Source organism: Cucurbita maxima, unplaced genomic scaffold (genome assembly GCF_002738345.1).
Source record: "Cucurbita maxima cultivar Rimu unplaced genomic scaffold, Cmax_1.0 Cma_Scf00219, whole genome shotgun sequence".
NCBI classification, from domain to species: Eukaryota; Viridiplantae; Streptophyta; class Magnoliopsida; order Cucurbitales; family Cucurbitaceae; genus Cucurbita; species Cucurbita maxima.
The window spans coordinates 4131-16789 of NW_019272235.1; positions in this window are offsets into that span (position 1 = coordinate 4131).

Genomic DNA, 12659 nt, shown 5'->3' on the forward strand with positions numbered 1-12659 from the left:
GCCAGCTCTTTTAATGGCCTGTGGTTGAGACCTTCTATTAGCATGCTCTGTGTGTGGGAAGGCCAATTCACGCACACAAGCTTCACTCGACGCCCTGTTGTCGAATCAACGATCCACCTTCCATTTGTTGACAACGGTAAAGAATAAACAGAAGGAGGTAAAAACACAAACAATGCTAGAAAAAGAACAACTTGAAAAGTTCTTCCCATTTTTTCTTCTCTTTTATGAATCGGGGTGAGAGAAGCATAGCCCAAAGGTTGCTTATATATCTCATTAATAGGTTGAAATTTGTTCAAAAGATCAAAGATCCATGTAACCGTCAAACTCCTTCCATTTTTCTTAATTCAGTTGCTTTGTTAATAAATTGTGTTTCCACCTTTGATAATTTGTTGAGTAATAAGCAAATTTTTCTAACAAAGCTAGCAACGTTCATACATATCTTGCCCACAGAACCAATATTTTAACATTATGGCCCCTTTTTCTTAAGTAAAACTCGAAGCTTATTCCTGTCTCAAATTAAAAGTTAAAATAGTAGCTAACTACGTTTATGATAAGTTCTTATATAATACCCCTACTACATTTTTTTTGAGTTGGAGACATTTTTCCACCTAATAATTCACAAATACATAAAATTATTTTAATAATCTAAATTAATAAAAATAAAATAGTTAACCTATCAAATTATTGAAAATATTTTATTTATACACTTTTCATACAATACTATGCATTTATTAATTTATTTATTTAGATTATGGTTGTCCGTCTCCAATTGCATAGTTAAAAAAAGATTTAAAGGGGACTAGCACAAGCTAATATATATATACATATATATATTCTAGGGGAGAGAGTAGAATATTCTAAACCTTCAATTTTGATGTCACATATTTAGAAGGTCCAAAGCATATAATAAATAAATTAAGATTTCTTTGTCTTTTTTACCGTAAACAATTCGACGTGTAGTTTGGCTATTCGATGAGTAGTTTGGTAAGAACATATAATATGAGCCTCGATGCCCTCGCTTGGAAAATGTCACCTTTTGAATTTGATTGTGTGGAAGGAGAAAAAATGAAAGTCTATAATTTTATGTCCCCACTAATAAAAATAAATTGGCCATCTGTCATTCTTTTCTCAAACAAATTCTCTTCTTTTTTATTTATGGCGGGTTAATGTGAAGTTTAAAAAGTCACATCGTTAAACTCAGGGAAACTTTTGAAGGGACGACCCATTACACCGAACTGGTTTTGGATTAGTGGATCATTCTAAACTGTTTGATCAAGCTTTTAGGGTCGACCAAAATTGTAACACGTCATGTCTAGGATAGATCAAGATTTGTAATCAAGATTCGATACCTGATGGCTCTGAATCTTGGACATGAGACGATACAAATTGTATTAGAGCAGTATCTCTCCCAGTAAGATGTGGTTTGAAAACGAACTAATGTGAAAGTTGGTAGGTGTGTGACACCCGAACAAATGAGGGGTACATGAATGAATCGAAAACACTTCCAAACGAGAGGGATCGTGAGGATATGATAGCTAAGAAATACTTTCGAACATGGATAGTCACTCCATATACCAATAAGGTTCATTTTCCTTTTCGACAGCACAATTATAAGAACTTCACGGTNTATATATATACATATATATATTCTAGGGGAGAGAGTAGAATATTCTAAACGTTGAATTTTGATGTCGCATATTTAGAAGGTCCAAAGCATATAATAAATAAATTAAGATTGCTTTGTCTTTTTTACCTTAAACAATTCGACGTGTAGTTTGGCTATTCGATGAGTAGTTTGGTAAGAACTTATATTATGAGCCTCGATGCCCTCGCTTGGAAAATGTCACCTTTTGAATTTGATTGTGTGGAAGGAGAAAAAATGAAAGTCTATAATTTTATGTCCCCACTAATAAAAATAAATTGGCCATCTGGCCTTCTTTTTTCAAACAAATTCTCTTCTTTTGAATTGATGGCGGGTTAATGTGAAGTTGAAAAAGTCACGTCGTTAAACTCAGGGAAACTTTTGAAGGGACGACCCATTACACCGAACTGGTTTTGGATTAGTGGATCATTCTAAACTGTTTGATCAAGCTTTTAGGGTCGACCAAAATTGTAACGCGTCATGTCTAGGATAGATCAAGATTTGTAATCCAGATTCGATACCTGATGGCTCTGAATCTTGGACATGAGACGATACAAATTGCATTAGAGCAGTATCTCTCCCAGTAAGATGTGGTTTGAAAACGAACTAATGTGAAAGTCGGTAGGTATGTGACACCCGAGAAAATGAGGGGTACATGAATGAATTGAAACCACTTCAAAACGAGAGGGATCGTGAGGATATGATAGCTAAGAAATACTTTAGAACATGGATAGTCACTCCATATACCAATAAGGTTCATTTTCCTTTTCGACAGCACAATTATAAGAACTTCACGGTTAGGTATGTTTTGCTTGGAGCAATTCTATGATGCACGTAACCTGTGGAGAATTTTTCTAGGACGCATGTGAGCAAGGAAAAAAACATGCAGGAAGAACTCGAGTTAGTTCGTGGGAATAGCTTTCACTCTTAGAAACAAAGAGTAGGCAACGTGACCATGTCAAATCCTAGACATGAGTCGTTACAAAGGTTTGGGAGTCACACTCACTCATGGTCAAACAAATTCACTGTCGATCCAACGTACTAATATAGTTACATAAGCAAAGTAAAAAGTAATATAATCCAAAAAATTTATAAACAACCTACGTACCATAATTAAAAATTTTAATACTACTCGTAATTCAACACTACGAACCTAATAGCCATTTGGTTTCAAATTCCTCCCATAATTCTTCATTAATCATAAATTTTTACATGCTTATCACAACCTTCCCTTTTAGTCATTTGGGTTTTAGTATTGAAAGTAGATGAGCAGTTCATTTTTACCTCAAACCTGTTCTTGATGAAACCAACTATTTTGACCCTTCCTGGCATTTTCGTGTGCCTAATGATATTCAAACCTCCCGACTTCAAATCCTCCATCAAACTCAGACCCTCATCCATTTCCTACGCCTCGATCTCCACCGTCACATAAGTCGCCATCGTGTCCTTTGCCTTCGTCAATCCGCCGGCGTCTCCCCCTCTCGAATCACCTCGCCGTGGTAGTAAATCACCGTCGTGGCTTTTGAGTATTTGAGCGATGCGACATTAGGATTCCGCACGAAGAAACTAGCCACAACGAGTATGCCACCGTCTGAGAAGGAAGAATGGTGAGTTTTAAATGATTATTAAGATAATTAGATGAAAGTTTTGGTGTTATGGATCACTCATGGACTAAAGATAGTACCCCCAACACTTAAACAAATGCTTCCACTTAATCGAGAGAGTGAATCAAGGTTAATTGGTTGCTTCTCAATCTAACCCTCCATTATAACAAATCAAACATTTATATATTTCTTTAGTTAGAATTTGAAACTAAAGCTCGTTTCTTGCGGATCCAAATTCTAAAGCACCAATACCATACATAATGCTACATCCCGTATCAGGGCAATGTGTCAAATCCGAGGATAAAGGAGAAGTTTAACTCGGCGATTGTGCCACTCCGAACCAATGGAACCATAGTGCAGATGCAAGTCCGATGAAGTTGTTGTCCTACGGGCAGCGTTAGAAATCCGTCCGAGATGGAAAAGCACCGGTGGTATCCGACGAATGCTCTGGTTATGGAAGCAATTGGACGGTGGCTTCGAAAGCAAATCTCCAATTGGCGAACAAAATTGGCGAAGACCATTTTTGCTTGGAGAAGGAATCTGGTACTTCAGTTGTTGTGAAGAAATGCATTTGCTTTAAAGACGAGGGAAGTTGCATGGATGATCCTCAACCCCAACGGTTCAAACTTGTTCCAACAAATGTTTCTTGGTTTATTAATTAGTTTAAAATGGGAATTCAGAATTTGGTCCAATATACTAGTAGTTTTTGGAATTTGAATTTAGTGTTGGCAGATAAGTTTTGAAAATGCCGGAGTCATATTAGGGTTGTCGATTTTGTGCTTAAATTCGTAGTTAAATGGTCAATAATTTTTTTCTATTGTTTATTATATGTCCAATCTTTTATATGATCATTATTGGTCGTATTATTTTTCGTATATGTTTGTACGATAAATAAAATCGGTTATAATTAAGCACGAGCATGAATAGAATTAGAGATAAAATAGGGGCCAATTCAAAGTCGGGCATGTCATATATTTATTCTTCCCAATACATAAGCAACTCACAATGTGTTGGTTTCAACGAGTTCAAACCATTGACTTTGGGTGTCTTGGAGGCAAGTTGGAGCACCATCAGTGCAAATACAAGAGTTTGTCACAATTTTTGAAGAATTAGAGTTTTCCTTCATTATCCACCATTTCCGTTTCTTCTAAATTCAAAGGCTTTCTCTACCATTTCTTTACAAACTTGTTCCTAAAGTTTCTAAACAAGATCACAAGTTTTCTTCTAAATTCTTTTCCGTTCAGAGTTTCTTCTTCTAAATTCAAGGGCATTCTCCACCATTTCCGTTCAGAGTTTCTTCTTCTAAATTCAAGGGCTTTCTCCACCATTTCCGTTCATTTCTAAAGTTCTTTCCCTTCCCTAAGGCCATGGCCTCTATCCATGTTGACCATTAGATAAAGCTTGGACTCGAACCCAGAATCGGGTGATTAGAAGTCAAATGCCTTATCCATTAGTCCATGGGCACCTTTTATTATGTGACAACTCGTATGCAAATTGAGTTTTCAAGAGCATGGAGCCCATTGATTTTGTTACAAATCTCTTGAATTGGATCTTTGTTCTTAGAATAGGGATTTCTTTGGTTTCGAAGTCTTAAAACCTTGGTTCTTTGTTCTTAGCATTCTTTGTNTCATCCTTCCAAAATCAATTCTCAAAATTGAGAGAAAGATAAGGAAGAAACCTCATGACGAGGTGAATTCTTGATCTCTAGTTCTTCCTTGAAACATGATTTTCAAGTTTCATGAAGAAATCAATGGTATGTAGAAGGTGATTTTGAGAGCAACCTCACAACAGGCCACACATTTCTTCCGGGGAAGAAGATAATGACATTGAACTAGCCATGTCTGTCTTAAAATATGACACAACTTAGTTTTTTTTTTTTCCAATTAAACTCAACCCAGATGGGTTCTCTTAAAATTCTTTAGGGTTCGTGAAACTACACTAAAATATGGACCTACCAAAAAAAATTTGGAGCAATTCAGATACCCGAAGCTCAAGGACCAAGGACCCGAATGAAATACATATAACAATCAATATGAATGCAATATGAACCTTAAGTAATTTAAATTTAAATTAATATAGAAGAAAACAATATAGAACAAAGAGTTAAGAACCTAAACCATACATTTTGCTCGAGAATCTAATAATGTTAAAATAACATATCAAACGAACTTTGTTAACCATGAAATTTTAATGGTAGGCATAATAAGATATATTAGGGTTATATATGAAATTTGGTGATTATTGGTTAAGGATAGGTAGCTTATCCAAAATACCCCTAAAGATCTTTAAAATATTTTTTCAAGCTGACTTCAGTTTTCATTAAGGTTTATTTTTATCAAAGATTTTACAAAGTTTGGAAGGGCTAAGAACCAAAACCAAGGAATATAGATAAATTACCAAAATACCCTTATAAAGACGACCTTAAGAAGTTTGTATGACCCTAATGATTTTTCAAGCTTATAAATTACTTATGTACAACCTTAAGAAGGATTTTACAAAATCTCGAAGATTTTAGAAAAAGTTAGGTGTATAAGCCAAGGCCGGTGAGAAATGATAGTCAAGGAATATGATCCCCAACCAAGATTTAAGATCCTTCTAGAATAGTCAAGGAACACGTAATTTTATGACAAACTTATGCATGTTATTATGAAAGGTTCATGACATAAGGAAAAGGATTAGAATTCCCCTATCTAATAAAATTAAGAATTATGTAATCGAATAAATCCCTTAAATACCTTAAAGGTTATTAAATACCATCACCCTAGTGTGTTATAAGATTATGTTATGCATAGGGTTCGACCTTAATTTTTAACCAATCGAGAGGCTACCCTATGTCAAGATGAACTCTATATTCATCCTTGATTTTTAAGAAATTAGGATGATACTCGTGATAAGTTTTAGGATAGCTTTTGGTTATTAAGTAACCAGCGTACTACCTTACTCAAGAAGAGCTCAAAGATGTGCACTTGATTGTTAAGCAGTGAGGACGTTATCTAGGTAAACCTTAAGAATAGTCATTGGTTTTTAAGCAACCAGGGGATTACCCTAATCTAAATTTACCTAAAGGACAGTCCTTGGTTTTTAAGCAACCAGATGATTACCCTAATCCAAGAGGATCTCAAAGTGAGCACTTTACTTTAAATAATTAGAAGGCTAGCTCTTGATTTTTAAGTAATCTAGATGCTCCCCTAAATAAGAATGAGCATGAGACTTTGACTGTTAAGTAATTAGGAGGTTGCCTTAATAACATGTATTTATTAAGCTTATCACACACCAAAACAATGTCAAGACACAAAGAAGGCTAAGAACAAAGAACCAAGGTTTTAAGACTTCGAAACCAAAGAAACCCCTATGCTAAGAACAAAGGTCCAATTGAGAGATTTGTAACAAAATCAATGGGCTCCATGTTTGGGGGAAAAATCTTATAGTAAATTCTTGAAAATTCAATTTGAATACGAGTGGTCGTATAATGGATAAGGCGCCTTACTTCTAATCAAGTGATTGTGGATTCAAATCCCCCTGGGCCTGTAAGTTATTCCACTTATTCCAAGAGTAAGCTATCCTATTCCAAGAGTAAGCTATCCCATGTAAGACTATAAATTAGTTTTTAGGCAAACTTTTGAAACGTTCCTGCCTAGAAATTGATATAAATTAGTTTTTAGACAAACTTTGGAAACGAATATTTTTAAATATATGAGATCAATCCTAAAGAAATAAAATATTAAACGACATGGTTTGCTCTTACAGAAAATGAAGTTAAAGAGCCATGCCTATGGTTTGAAAGTAGGAGCGTGCCAATGAGGAAGAAATTATAGCTTTGTAGCAAAATAAGAAATTATAGCCTTGTCACAAAAGAAAACTTGGGAATTAGTACCAATACCAAGAGATATCAAGCCCATCTTACATAATAATGTAGCCCCAGAGTTCTTTAAAAAATATGGACTAGACTATGATCAAACGTTTAGTCCAGTGGCGAAGATCATTCTCGTACAAGTTCCTCCAATACTTGTGGCAAATAAAAAGATCATTCTCGTAAAAGTTCTTCCAATACCTATGGCAAATAAAAAGATCATTCTCGTACAAGTTCTTCCAATACCTATGGCAAATAAAAAAATCATTCTAGTACAAGTTCCTCCAATACCCGTGGCAAATAAAAAGATTATTCTTGTACAAGTTCCTCCAATACCTGTGGCAAATAAAAAAAACATTCTCGTACAAGTTCCTCCAAAACCTGTGGCAAATAAAGATTGAGAATTATGGCAGATGGATATGAAGTATATTTTTTTGCATGGAGAGTTGAACCGGGAGATCTACATGAACCAACCAAATGGATTTGAAAATGAAGTTGGATTCATTAGTTAGGCAAAGTCCAAAGAAGCTTCATTTGGATGCGGCTCGATGAATCTTGAGATATGACAAAGGTATGATCAATTATGATTTTTTTGTACAAAAGAAGCGAAAATTGTAAGCTAGCCAGATACCACAATACTCGATAGTTAAGCATTGGGAATGTGGTTAAGCTCGATTCGAGAACAACTTCTTGGTGTAGAAAAAGACAACGAACAATATCATTGTCAACTAGAGAAGCAGAGTACAGAGCAGCAGCTGAAGTAGCTCAGGAAAGTTCATAGCTGAAACTCTTGATGGAAGATTGGCACAAAAAAATTTACTATCCAATACCACTTAATTGCGATAACCAATTTGCGATTTGTCTAGTAGAAAATACTGTGTTTCATGCTAGAACAAAAAATTTAGAGGTGGACTACCATTTCATTAGAGCAAAAGTCCTAAAGGAAGAATTCAAGATGTAGAAGACCAATTGATATATTTGTTTACAAAATGGCTCACATGAGAGCTTACGTTGCCAGCTCAACATGGTGCGACGAATGAGAACTAGTGTTGATGGTGAGTGTTAAAATATATCACTATCCCAATAGGGTTAAACTCAACCATTGTATGAGTCCTTGTATGTTTATGTTACCGAAATAATTAGTGATTTTTTAAATAAATATACCTAATATTTAGAAAAAATGATTTAGATATTTTAGGAGAAAAGGGTGAGAAATTTTAGAAATAGATGGACTATCATAGAGTATAAATACCATCCACCCTATTTAGGTTTTCATCTCAAGAAATACAACCAACAATGCAGTAGTATCATACAAATTGTGTTGTAATCTCTTCTAGATTGGTCTTAATAAATAGTGCGAGTGTTTCCCACAAAGAGTTGTGTTCAACAAAGTTCACCGCAAAACTTTTTGTCGCCAGAATTCAAACCAAAGAACTTTTTGTTGGGCAGCCAATTCTTGAGCTTTTTAGGACTCGATTTCTTCATGGAATATCTGTATCTAAAGATGATCCAAAACTATAAATCTTACAATTCTTGATGTACATCGGAACGTCGTCTTCTAATTTGAATTAACTCTGGTGTTCTTCATGAATCTTCAGCGAAACTCCTCCAAGAGAACAACATAATAAAAAATTATAATCTAATACCAAAAAACACTTGCGGTCTAACAGCTAATTAGGGTTCATCAATGTAGGGTCAAAATAATTTTTTTTTTTTTGCCTCTTGGTTGACTTTGACAAACTTTGTAACGACCATAAAAAAAAAACTTAGTCACCGGAAAAGTCTGGAGAATTCTAGCGAGGCACCAGAATTCTCGCTCTCCTCTCGGACACGCTCTCCCCCGACCCCTACAAAACGCTACTGCATGAGAAAAGAGTTAGTAACAGAGAGAACGAGGAGAAAACAAAAAGGTAGTTGTATTTTTCCAACGAGCGTAAGCGGACGAAGACTAAAAGACATGCGTGGACACAGTACGAGGGAGATTGTAGCAAGGAAATAACACGACAAGGGCACAAGATACATAATAGTAAGCTCAATAACCCTAGTTTTGGATGTATTTTCATTACAAATGGGATATAGGTTTCAGAAAAATGGAAACATAATGGATATGCATTGTAGAAAACTCTATGACGTTAAAACACCATAAAAACGAGAGGACAAGTCGAGAAGAAAGGGAAGAGGACACGGTAAGTATTTGAGCCTACTCAAAAACTTGTTATTAATGAGTTGAGATAATATAATGTATCATGCATTAATAACAATGAGTGTCTAATTAAGTGCATAACTAATTAATTTTGTTTTTACTATTAATGCAAGTTTAAAATGAGTTTAACGTATATTATAAGAGGAGCCAGAACCGATTGATTTTGTAAAATATCTTTTTTATTGTGTTGTCTTTCTTATGTATATTCAATTACATGCGTAATGGAAAAATAATTCCATGCATAGTGGAGAAATAAATAAGTTGCGTGGAATATACATGAGTCATAGCATGACATATGAGTCATAATTTTATAACATAGCATAATAATAGCATTATAAAACTACGATGCTGTCACAAGATACGTGTCATTCATACAACACAGAAGTCATTCAATTAAGCCCTTAGACATCCAATAGTAAAATGACTTGTTTAGTTGACTTAAAACGGAGTCACTATACTTTTTTAATGCTAACTTAAATCTTCTCGTTGAAACCCAATTCGAGCTAAGGAGTCTCTTGAAATGGGGTTAAGGCATAATAAATGATAAAATGATATCGTTCAACTAAAAGTTTAATTAACTCCAGCATTTTTGGAGGCCTTGTCCTTTCTCTTTCTTTTTCTTTTTATTTTAGTAGCAATCTTGGACATGCTTGGTTTAAGGTATTTTGGCCGGATAATGAAGTTGGGCATCAAGAACGATGCAACTATTGGCACTGCATTTGTGATGTTGATGAAAAGGGTTTTTTATTTGATTATAGTAAAACAAAGTTATTCGATCATTTATGTTTGGAGTTCTTAAACCAAACCATAACCTTTTCTTCGCCCCACATGAAATCTTTTCATTTTTTTAGAAGTTGTGTGCTTACTACAATACTAATCTAATAAAAACAAGTCTATTGAACATTTGAGTTCTTAATGATACCGGAGACTTTTTAAAAAATAGTGCATGTATGGCAATGAAATATCTGAGTTGTTATCGAAAAACAAAATACTTACTTCAAAATGAATATGTACTCTAGATATTACTCAAAAATTTCTAGCACCAAAATAGAAAAACTTGAGAAGGAGACATACCATTGGAGTTTGGAAAAGTATATGATTAGTTGGGAGAGAAAAAAAGGGTAACATAAGTTTGGGGATGTGTGTGATTCCTTGCTAAATAAAGTGTAACCTAACAAATAAACACGCTTAATATCCTTTCAATTTTTTTCAATTTTCTAATAGCCTTTTACCTAAAAATCTATCTTTAAAAGTTGTTAAAAAGGTATTTTGTTTAAGTGCAATGATCAAATATATATATATAGAGTTCAAAAGGATCCCAATGAAACACAAAAGAATTCTAAGGTTATGAATAATCTCGGTGTGATTTTATTATTTACTTTTGCCTCAACTTTTAATGTTTTCACTTGTTTTGCAAGGCAATATCCACTTTCTCCTTGGAAAGTGACGATTCTTAATTATCAAGACGGACCTTTACTGGTCCATTGCAAATCAAAAAAAGATGATTTAGGTAAATAAGAGTGTTGCACGATGATAAATTATACAACGAAACCATATTATTTTATGTATATTTAAATTTATGGTATAGATAGTTTTTTTTTTTTTTTTTTTATTTAAGGGTTGTGGAATTTCAAAACTCGGTATAATATCCAACATTAAAAAAGTTCTAGATCCATGTTCATTTTTTATCCCAATTTGTGGAAAAAAAAAATACAAATTTGGGTAGAAAATATGAATTTGATTATTGAAAAATTAGGTTCACAATTTTTACAATTTTCCTTTTAATCTTGAAGGGTTTAATTACAACTTTCTTTTAGGTTGGGTTAATTTTTTTTTTTTTTTTTTTGGGTTGTTTGTTAATCAACTGGGTGAGTTTGAAGAGTACTTCGACCTCTCCATTCAAGCATATATAGTCTCAGCCAGTTGAATTAAGCACAAATTGATATTTAGGATTTTTTATTTAATTGAACATTTGACTATGTAGTTGTATAAACGGTTATAGTTCTTTTTTTTTCATCATTTTTTCAATTGAATTTATGTCCATGTCCTAACTTTCTGATTTAGGGGAGCATATTCTTCAGTTCAAATACCAATACAGCTGGGAATTCAATGAGAATTTTTGGGAGACAACATTGTTTTGGTGCAACTTTAGCAGCAATTATGGGAAGCTTTCGTTCGAGGTTTTTTGGCTAGAGAGTCATATTTGGCTTCAATACCGATGCGACTATTTTCAATGCATTTGGCGTGCAGATGAGAAGGGTTTTTCTTTATATAATAGTCATACAAAGGTATTGGAGCTCATTCATCCATGGAATCCTTAGACAAATCCATACTTTCGCCTTACATCACATAAAATCTTTTCTTTTCTACATAAGTTGTGTGCATGCTCTAATACTACTCTAAAGATGTAAAAATGAGTACATCTGAATAAAGTATTATAGTTGTTATTGAAGAATAAACTAATGACGTCAACCTGAATACCAAATTCTAGATTTTATAGACAAATTTCAAGCACAAAAATGAATGATTTGAAATTTATATACAATTTTAGAAAATGAAACACAAACAAATTCTGTAACACCTACAAAACAAAAAAAAAAAAAAAAATCGCCAAAAAAACACGTTTGCGTCTCATTGCACCCTGCATCATGCTTGCAGCCATAAACTTCTTCGGCTTATGCGACTCAGTCAGTTAGGCTCAGGTTTGCGGCTCAAAATCAAGCTCTCAGCTCACTAAAGGGTATTTTGCCCAATATTTTTTGTTCTGACTATCCTGAGGCTGAAATTGACCTTGTTTAAGGAAATTAAGGTTAGTATAAGGTTCAATTTCTCGATTTATGTTAAACTGAGTTAAGAAATTGTAGTTACTAATTAACAAGATGGACGTTCTAATAGGAAACGACAATCGGTAATACTAGGAGAAATTTCGAGGGACAAAAAGCGTACTTGAATTTAGGGAGAACACCGGCTAAGGCCAACAAAGTAAGTGGTCTTACTATCGGATAGATCATACAATTTGTTTAATGTATGATGATAGGTGCCTAGTGGCCCTTGCACATGTCATTTATTCTTTATATTTATGATGTTGTAACTATATTGTACGATGATGATGTACGATGTATGATGATGTCATTTTGTGATGTGATGATGCTATACAATGCTATATGATACGTTAGAATACATGGTAAGTTTATGATATGACATATGTTTGACATGATGAGATATATGGTATGATATGATTGACAAGCAATCTGATAAATTGGCATAATGCACAACCGCGATATACACATTAATGTTATGATAGAATGATATGATATATAGGAAAATGCTAGAGGGGTTATTAGAATATGAAAGGAAAAA